This window comes from Coenobita brevimanus, chromosome 6 (assembly GCF_032717465.1).
Source record: "Coenobita brevimanus isolate Jiangsu-jjx chromosome 6, ASM3271746v2, whole genome shotgun sequence".
Lineage (NCBI taxonomy): Eukaryota > Metazoa > Arthropoda > Malacostraca > Decapoda > Coenobitidae > Coenobita > Coenobita brevimanus.
Window position 1 is genome coordinate 6,529,530 of NC_136959.1, and position 8,158 is coordinate 6,537,687.

An 8,158-nucleotide genomic window follows, 5' to 3' on the forward strand; every position below is an offset into this window, starting at 1 on the left:
AATAATAATCGGAAGAAGGTCGAGGCAGTAAAACATGTAATTCCATTCTTACATTAAAAAATGTGAGAGGAGTGAATGATGAAGTGAAAGAGAGAGAGATTGTCCAGGTGCTTGAGGATGCAAAAGTGGATATATGTGGATTGACTGAAACTAAATGGAAAGGTGAAAGGATGAGAGAATGGGAATACGGTGTAGGTATATGTGCGGGAGTCAGTGAGAATGAGAGGGCAAGAGAGGGAGTATGTCTGATGATAAGCAAGAAGTGGAAGGAGAATATAAGAGAGTATGGAACAGTGGGTGCAAGGATTGTATGGGTGAGGATGAAAGTAGGTATACAAGCATGGGCGATTGTATGTGTGTATGCTCCAACTGAGGATCGGGTGGCAAGAGTGAAAGATGAGTTTTGGGCGAGAGTAGAAGCATGTATGGACAAGTTTGAGAGGAGCGAGAGAGTGCTGTTGATTGGAGACATGAATGGCAAAGTTGGGAATGTACGAGTGGATGGAGTGGTTGGTCAGTGGGGTGTGCCAGCTGAAGTAGATGGGAATGGTAGTGCTTTGGTGGACATCTGTGCTGGTAAGGGGTTGGCAATAGCCAACACCTACTTTCGTCATAAGATGATCCACCGGTATACATGGAGAGTAATGAGGAGGATGGATGGTGAACTTGTTGAACGAAAGGCAATGATAGACTACGTGTGTGTGGATGAGCGAATGAGAAGACAAGTGTTGGATGCAAGGGTGTGGAGAGGGTGGGGGAATGGAGTCTCGGACCATCACTTAGTGATGGCCAAGGTAGAGCTGCAAAGAAAGTGGTTGAGGAGACGAAGGGGAAGACAGGAGGAAGCAGCTCCTGTGAGAAGAGTGGAGAAATTGCAAGATAGTGAGAAAAGGACAGAGTATAAGAGCATAGTGGAAGAAAGATTGGGAAGGTATGAGCTAGAGCAGATGGAAGGGGTGGAAGACGTATGTAAGATATTCACGGAAGACATAAGCGCAGCGTGTGAGGCGGTTTGTGGAGTGAGGAGGAGATGCAAGGGTGTGCAAGGGACAGCATGGTGGAATGATGAGGTGAAACGAGCTGTGGAACAAAGAAGAAGGCATATGGTGAATGGTTGGCGAGTAGAGGTAGGGGAGAAGATGAGAGAGAGAAGAGAGAGGTATATGTGAGCAGGAGAATGGAGGTTAAGAGACTGGTGAAGGAGAGTAAGAAGAAAGTGGATGAAGAGTTTGGGAGGAATCTGAGTGTGAAATGGAGGGAGAGTAAGAAATTGTTTTGGAAGGAGGTAAAGAAAGTAAGGCAGTGTGAAAGGGGAAATAGTAGGGAGTGAAAGATAGGAATAATAGATTGTTGGTGGAGAAGAGAGAGAAATTGAGGAGATGGAAGGAGCACTTTGAGGATTTGTTGAATGTAGAGAGTGAGAGCAGTGTGAGTATAAGTGGTTGGGGAATGGCTGGGAGAAGAAGAGATGAGAGGAGGGAGGAAGAGATCAGTAGGTCGGAAGTAGTGGAAGCGATGAAGAAGATTAAGCTGGGAAAGGCCCCAGGAATTGATGAAGTGTGTGGTGAAATGCTTAGGTATGGGGGTGAGATTGTTGTGGAGTGGATATGGAAGTTGTGTAGATTGGCTTGGGAAGAGGGAAGGGTTCCAGAGGACTGGAAATCAGGTATAATTGTTCCTCTGTGCAAAGGAAAAGGGGAGAGAGAAGTATGTGGTAACCATAGGGGTATTTGCCTTCTTAGTGTGACTGGTAAAATATATGGTAGAATACTCATTGATAGGGTTAGGCATATGACAGAGGAGCTAGTTGGAGAAGAACAAGGGGGATTTAGGAAGGGAAAAGGGTGTGTAGATCAGATATTTGTTCTAAGATGTTTAATGGAGAAGTATCTAGACAAGGGAAGGAAAGTGTACGCTGCCTTCATGGACTTGGAGAAAGCTTATGACAGAATAGATAGGCAAGGTATGTGGAAGGTATTAAGAATATATGGAGTCGAGGGGAAATTGTTGAATGCTGTGAAGAGTATGTACGAGGGAGCTAGGGCTACGGTACGAGTGGATGGTGAGCTGAGTGAGTTCTTTGATCTCAATGTGGGACTGAAACAGGGGTGTGTGATGTCTCCATGGCTGTTTAATATATATATGGATGGGGTTGTAAAGGAGGTGCAGGGTAGGGCAGTGGATGTGGGGGTGGCCCTAATGAATGAGGGTGAGATTTGGAAGCTTCCGGTGTTGCTGTTTGCTGATGATACAGTATTGTTGAGTGAAGATGAATGGGAGTTGCAAGGTTTGGTGAATGAATTTGGGACAGTGTGTAGGAGGAGGAAGCTGAAAGTTAATGTAAACAAAAGTAAAGTTATGGTGTTTGAGAGGAATGAAGTCACAGAGTGTGCAGTGAGGTTGGATGGTGAGGATATGGAGAATGTGAGTGCATTCAAGTACTTGGGTAGTGTGATGAGTAAGGATGGAACTTTGGGGGATGAAGTACGTGAAAGGGTACAGCAGGGAAGAAAGGTTGTTGGTACACTGAAAGCAGTGATGAGAAATAGGGAGGTGAGTATGGAAGTTAAGAAGGCACTGCATGATGGTATTGTGATTCCTACACTGACGTATGGAAGCGAGGCGTGGACCTTGCAAGAGGGGAACAAGTCAAGAGTGAGAGCAGTGGAAATGAGTTACTTGAGAGGAGCATGTGGAGTGACGTGGAGGGACAGGTTGACGAATGAAGAAGTGAAGGAACGTTGTGGGGTAGATGTGGATGTGGTTGAAAAGATTAGGAGAAATACACTGAGGTGGTTTGGACATGTGGAGAGAATGGAGAATGAAAGACTGACTAAGAGGGTGTATGTAGGTGAGGTGGAGGGAGGGAGAGGGAGGGGTAGACCGAGGATGAGGTGGAGGGATGGAGTTGAGAGGTATATGAAGGAGGGAGGGTGAGTTGGGGGGAGGGGAGTCAAATGGTGGGTGACAGAGTGACTTGGAGGCGTTTTGTCTGCGGCCACCCTTTGCGGGATTAGGGCGTCGGGCTATAGATAGATAGATGGATATACATTAAAAAAAGAATATATTCCAGCACATATCATGGTAGGGTTATGTGAGTGCATCCAGAAAGTGTTATAATAATGGTATAACTACTAACCAGCTACACAGTGCCCCCCTCCCCCAAAAAAATAGATAGAAAAAAAAGACGGGTATGACGGTATGACATGAAAAACTGTAAGGATGCAGTTACATGTCTCTTTACAGCGCCGATCCTTTTCACATGGTTTTTGGCGCACTTCCGTCCGTACATTTTCATGTATATTATTAAATGTTTGCTATATATACGTGTGGTGTTTTGTTTGCCATACATACTTGTGGTGTTTTGGTGACAGAATTCCTTCACTCCAAATCACCTCAAACTACTCTTATACGTTGATCTTCTCGAACCCGTTGAGAGAGAGAGAGAGAGAGAGAGAGAGAGAGAGAGAATATAAGGAAATAGACCTGAAGGAGCGACAGAAATGGAGTCAGTGAAAGTAAAGGGAGTGGAAGGTTAGGAAGTGAAGTGAATGTGTGTGGTAGAGGCTGAAAAGGAAAGGTAGAAAGAGAGACTGGGAAGAAGGGACGGTGAGTGAACGAGACTGAAGGTGTGACAGTGAATAAGTGAAAGAGTACAAGCTTTTCCTGTGCGCTGCTACTCTCTCTCTCTCTCTCTCTCTCTCTCTCTCTCTCTCTCTTCTTCTTCTTCTTCTTCTTCTTCTTCTTCTTCTCCTCCTCTTCCTCCTCCTCCTTCCAACCACCCTTCATGATCTACTCTAAAAAAAAAAAAAAAATCCTGTTGCCTGATACACAATTAATGATGCTGGGAGAAGGAGTTGCCTCAGACTCATATGGCTTCACTAACTTTGCAATATTAATTAAGACTGGAGATTATGCAGAAATGGAGCTTCAATGCAAGCCGATTGTTTTATTCTTTATATTATTTATTCCTGTCACCTAGGATGTGGATGTGATAGGAAGCGTTAGGAGAAACACAGTGAGGTGCTTTGGCCATGTGGAGAGGATGGAGAGCGAGAGACTGACGAGAATGTATGGGAGGTGAGGTGGAGAAGGGAGATGGAAGGGGAGGCCAAAGATGAGATGGAGGGATGAAGTGGAGAGGTAGGTATAGGAGAGAGGGGGGGGGTGAGCTGGTAGCAGGGCAATAAAATGGCGGGGGACAGGGCGAGATGGAGGCGATTTGTTTGTGGCCACCCCTTACGGGATTACGGCGTCTGACAATAGATTGGTATATAGATTTTGTTCAATTTGCCGATTACGTACAGCTGCGGAAAATAATACCGATCCACTTTTTAACGGAGCAATTATGAAGCTCTTACACAGTATTATGAAAAAAGAAAAAATGACTGCTAAGAAGATTGCGTTACCCTGATTCAGAATTCATTGTTCACTCTTTCGCAATTTATCGTGTTGAAGTGTATCGATATTTATGTCCGCAGCTGTACAATTTACCAATAATTTGATGGATGTGCAGAGTGATAAAATTGCCCTTAACAATATCTCTGCTGCTAAAATTAATTAATGGAGATGAGCAGTGAGTGATCTGGAACTGTCTCCCTCTGTCTGTATTTCCTACTTCCTATGATCTCCAGTCTTTCAAACGCAGTGTGTCCAGGCATCTCGAAATGAACGGATCTTGAATTTGGCTCTCTATTGTTTTTTTTTTTTTTTTTTTTTCTTGGAAGGAACGGTTTGCGAGCTCCTGGCCTTTGGTTCCTTCTTTCTTGCATTAAAAAAAAAAAAAAAGAGAAACAAGAGCTTGATTAATAGACAGTATAGGATTTAGAAACCTCTGAGGAAAGGAGATTGGGTGATGACAACACAATAGAATGTATGAGTATGAAGGAGGTGGTATGTCATGGAGGGAAGATTAATGTGGGCCAGAAGTGACGTAAAGTTTCAGAAACAAGGTCATCCCGTTTACAATGTGATGTCGAGCAAGTAAAATGCCCGCTTACGAGTTTTGGACAAGATGAAAATGTCAGCACTGAGAATTTTCGTAGTAGCTGCCACAATCGCGTTCAGAACAGATAAATATTGAGTGAAAATAGAACTGTCATTATATTAAGTATTTACTTAATAATGTTATTGTAATGCCACAAATTTAGTATTCATGTATATGTTTAGAGGTACTGTAATTTCTAAGTTAGCTAGAATGTAATCTGAATACTAGTCTATAAGGCTCCTGTTCTAAGCAGTAGTTCATGTGTTAATAGGTTAGGAATATTGGGAGTGTTGAAGTGAATTTAGTGGTTGTAAGGAAATGTAATTTTGAGTTGTTCCTCGAGGTTAAGCAAGCCCGAGTGATTATGAAATATTAGTGAATTGTGTGATGAGTTTAGACTGGCCCGATGTAATAGTACAGGAGTGAATATTTTTGGTTCGAGGCTATGCCAGCCCGAAAAGACAGTTCATGTCATTAAATGTCCCAGTCTTGAGGCTATTGACGAGCCCAAGAATAACTGATAAGCGAGAATGTAATGTGATGAACTCAGGAGTCACTGTTAAATATCCAAATTGTTTCGCTTGGTAACAGTACTGTATTACTATCGCCCAAACTAGTACTTAATTTACAACTCTTTTTCATATTATTAAAGGTCATGTAATTCAGAAAAATGTCTGTTGTTTAACAAGTATAGATTTATTAAAGTAAAGTGTATGCAATTTTGATATCCAACCAAGGGAATTATGTCCTGTCATGCATGACTCACTCCCCTTCCAGTTCAAGATTCCTCCGCTTTGGGAACAACTAACACACGTGGTACTGACTTATTCTCGACTCGGCCAAAAAATACAAACGTTACCAAAAATATCCTTTAAGCAATTAACCTTTATCATTCAAAGTCGAAGTTACTCTCCCCCCCCCCCTTTGTTTTTTCTTAGGTGAATACTTTATCAGTCATTGAGGGGAGACTAAGTTGAGTACCCTTTGTATTATCAACGAGTAAGTTATACAGAACCACAACGGTGGGAAATCCAATTTCTCATCGTTACACTGATGAACAACGGTGAGATAAAAGAATCCCTAGCGTTACATTATGATTCTACTTGGCAATGAATGAGGAAAATTCAATATCGGTGTCTCCATCTTCTCGCGTGTTTTGAGAAACTGCTTATTTTTATCCATATTCATACCTCGATCAAACAACATTTTCCAGCATGTACATGTAGTTAATATTATGTCAAAACTATTTTTATACAGACTTTATCAATGTTAAACGTGATTTAGGCTGATACTGCATAAATTATCATTGTTTATATTTTCAGTCACCTTGTGGCTCAAAACTCCCAAGCGGTCAATTAATAGACGGAGCCGTATCGTGAAAGGCGACTAGGATATGGCTAACCAATTTATGGGTAATAATTACGTGTGAAAGGCTGTAATTCTCATTTGTTTTTTCCACCGAGCAGCATAATGTCTAAGGCTGATACTTTTTTTTTTTTTTAACACAAGGAAGAAGGAACCAAAGACCAGAAGCCAGCAAACTATTCCCTCCAAGAAAAAAACGAAAACAGTACAACAGAGAGCAGGTCTGGGCTAGTTGTGTGTGGGGGGAGGGGGAGATAAAGTTGGCTATTGGAGAGTTGTGTAGAGTTGTGGAAAGTTCGTGTGGAGTCTGTATTGATTGTGTTGTGGTTTACTGGGGCTGTTGTGGGGTGTGGATGCCAGTGGGGTGGTGTGAGATAGTATGTAAGGCAGGGGCGTGAAGAGATGTTGGAGACTGTGTGTTGGAAGGGAAGCGTATAGACGGATGAGTAGGAGTGAGTTAGTTACATGTCGATATGTTTGCTCCCACTCTGACTCTCAGTACCCCTAACCCAAATGGTCCTGGGTCTCCTAATTCCGTGCAATAATGTAATAAGGTTATAAAACTATATGAATGTTTAGATTCCCTGGTCGCTCTCCTTTTTTCCCTATAAGCCTAAAGAACTAAGACGGCTTTGTTTTTTAGGCCTTTCTAAAACACAGACCTACAGTCTATCATTTTGAGATTGTTTGAGCCATTCAAGTGAGTTTGGAATGAAATGTTAGTAAATTTAGACTATAGAAAAGAACCTAATAAGAGAATAAAGGAAAGAACGGCAAAAATGATACAGAAATATAAAGGAGAATAGTTAATAAAGGAGCAGGATAGGAGAGGTGGAATGGATAGGCAATGAATTACTGTTTTATTGCGGTCACCCCGTAAGAACTCCTGAAATCTGCTGTTAAAATTGATACATACATATAGACATACGTACATACATAGCCTACATACATACACACACACATACATACATACAGTGCTTAAACCCTTTTCTGTATGGCTAACTCTCAGATCTGCTTGCTAATTAACCGCAGTTCTCAAATCATCATATATTAGTGCATACCTGGCCAGCCTTAGAACTGTTTTGCTCAGCTTGGCTTTACCTCTCTCTCTCTCTCTCTCTCTCTCTCTCTCTCTCAAAATGCATGGGTCTTGATTTTGCCTCTCTTTATCCAGTTTTCTTTGGATGGGATACGTTTTGCAGGTTCCAGTCTCCGATTCTTCTCTTCAAGGCACATACGTACATTTTTGCCCATATACATACTTATTTTTTTATTTCCCAATTGACTATAGTGCATATTTTGGGGGGAAACTTATGATTGTGTTTTCTTTCTGTGTTTTAAGTCCACACAGCCTTGTTGGATATGCAAAGACTGTCGTATGAGTTGACTGAGTAATGTGTGTAGTATGAAAATTCTTCTCTCTCTCTCTCTCTCTCTCTCTCTCTCTACCTTAACCACCTGTCCATCTACCTGTCGATCTAATTATCCATATCTGTCTACCTGTCTGTCCACCTACCTAGCGATCCACCTACCAATCTCTCAGATATGTTACCCACTGTTATGCTGGGATGCCTGACTAACGTTCCGTCTCCCCACATCTCAATACATGGAGGTCCGCACTGATGGCTCCAATAAACAATAAGCCTGCCTAGGGACTCATCCTGGCCCGAACACAGTAAAGGAAAATCTATTGCTAGTTTTAGTCGAGGGCGCCACATCCCTTCCCGCTATGTGTCCATGAGAAGAAAGGATATTAGATGATCAGTGAAGAAGGGGGTAAGTGGGAGAGAAGTCTAGTGTGTGTGT